General features: G+C 32.1%; 1 protein-coding gene across 6 annotated transcripts in view; it reads left to right on the top strand.

The window, feature by feature from the left end:
- The window catches only part of Cstf2 (cleavage stimulation factor subunit 2), a 25,347-nt gene that overhangs the window by 9,474 nt on the left and 13,505 nt on the right, over nucleotides 1–2,368 (top strand). The gene's annotated exons all lie outside the window — the stretch shown is intronic.

Genomic DNA, 2,368 nt, shown 5'->3' with positions numbered 1-2,368 from the left:
AAAAAAAAAAAATATATATATATATATATATATATATATATATATATATAGTGCTTATTGAGAAATTAAATAATAAGCTTTTCTTAATACATAGAGACTTATTTCTTTTAACTACAAAAATACACTTCCTACTCCAAATGATCATAGAATCATTTTTTTATTCTTTTTTAAAATTTATTTATTTATTGTGGTGCTTGGGATTGAATCCAGGAGTGCTTCACCCACTGCCCTTTGTGGGGTTTTGTTTGTTTGTTTAGTTTGAGGTAAGGTCCCACTAAGTTGCTGGGGATGTGATCCTCCTGCCTCAGCCTCCCAGGCAACTGGGAGTAGAGGCATGTGACACCACACCCACCTTGAAGAATGCTTTTGTTTGTTTTCTTTTGTTTTTTAAAAGAGCATGTATTTAGCCACAAAGAAAGACCTTAACAAATTTGAAGTGGAGAATTTACAGACCACATTCTCTAATTATAATTTAATAAAATTAGAAACAAATAATTAAAAGGTTACTGAGGAAAATCTTAACTTACAAATTAAGGAACATACTGTTCCTGAATTAAAGAAGAAATAAAAAGAAATTTATAAATCATCTAAAGGAAAACAAAGTTATCTATATATACTTCATATAAAAAGCACAGAAATTGTAAACACAGTGCTTAAAGGAAAATTAATATCCTTAAATGCCTATATTATTAAAAAATACAGAGATTCTAAGTACTAGTTAGGAATTTTTTTAAAAAGACACCAAGAAGAGATTAATAAAGATAAAAGTCGAATGTAAATGTTAAATAATTAAAATTTCACATGGTGTTTTTTATGAATTTGTAGCCTTTATAATTTTGAACTTATTAAAACTTTGTGAAGATTTTTGAGATACCCTATACAGAGCTCTTTGGTAATCGATGAGAAGTGGGGAAACAACCTACAACCTAGTAGAAAAGTAGACAAAGTCAATGTGTAGGAAAAAAATGCATAGAAAAGAAGCACAAATGGCCAACAAAAAACCAGATTTATTTATAGTTAAAAGATTACAAATTAGGGCCTGGGGATGTGGCTCAAGCGGTAGCGTGCTCACCTGGCATGCGTGCAGCCCAGGTTCAATCCTCAGCACCACATACAAACAAAGATGTTGTGTCTGCCGAAAACTAAAATAAATAAATAAATATTAAAAAAATTCTCTCTCTCTCTCTTAAAAAAAAAAAGATTACAAATTAACACTGAGATTGCCCTTAAACCCATCTGACTAGCAAATGTCAAATAGAGATGACACTTAATTTTGGTGGAGAAAGCGGTACTTATACATTGATGGTAGAACTGTAAAGTTTTTAAGAAAGTAGTCTAACATTAAAAATTAATACACATTTTGACCGATCAATTCCACTTTTGGGAATCAAACCCATATAAATAAAAGCACCATTATGTGATAATGCATAATATGAGAAATTATGTCCTTAATTCCTCCTACTATCACTTTTCTCATATGCTAAATCTTTGTGTTGTTTTAGACATTGGTCTGGATAGAAGGAATAGTATAGAATTTTATGTCTCCAAGGGAGCTTTGAAATCATTTAGACCAACTTGGATGTCTGTTAGAATAACCTGATTGCACTTATAAAACATAGATTGCTAGTCCTCACCTCCACACTCTAATTCAATAGCTCTGAGGTGAAAAACCCAGAATTTGCCTTCTAACAAATTTTCTGGTGATGCTGAATGCTGATGCTGGTCTGTGTACCACATTCTGTGAACCAATGTTTGGACCATCTCATTCATTTTATAGATAAGGAAGCTTAGGAATGTGTTGATTTTATCAAATTGTTTGTTCAAAATCAATTTAATTGCAAGGGCAGGACTGGCACCCAGGTTTTCAAGTTCTTAATCCATAACTCTTTGGTGCTTGACATGCTAAATGAATAGGGGTGTGTGATGTGTTCTTGCTATTTTAGGGGGAAGTATTAATGAACTGCAAACATAAACTTGTCTTTTGTCCCCACTCACAGCATATATGCTCCTTTGAGAAAAAGAGGATTATTGTTAGGTTGAAGGGAACCGAAAAGGACTTGGGGTACATGATTATTCTTTGTGTAAGAGTCATTATACTCCAACTAATTAGAGTAGATTTTTGGTTCTTGACCCCATTAGACCCAGTGTCTGCTTATCATAACATATTTTGCAATGATTTTGCAATCCTGAAATGAAATGCACAGATGATGTGACTTATGTAACATGATTTCTATAATATTAAAGAAAAGTAAAAGGCAGGTACACTAGAAAACAAAATGTAGTAGTCAGATGATTGCACCTATGCCATGAATGTAAAAACTTAAAATGTAGATAGATATAAGCATGGTTTTTTGGTTTGCTTTTTTTT

The sequence above is a fragment of the Marmota marmota genome, unplaced genomic scaffold (genome assembly GCF_001458135.2).
Source record: "Marmota marmota marmota unplaced genomic scaffold, marMar, whole genome shotgun sequence".
In the NCBI taxonomy this organism is placed as follows: Eukaryota; Metazoa; Chordata; class Mammalia; order Rodentia; family Sciuridae; genus Marmota; species Marmota marmota.
The sequence above is the reverse complement of the archived record's forward strand: the minus strand, read 5'-3'. Positions and strand labels throughout refer to the sequence as shown.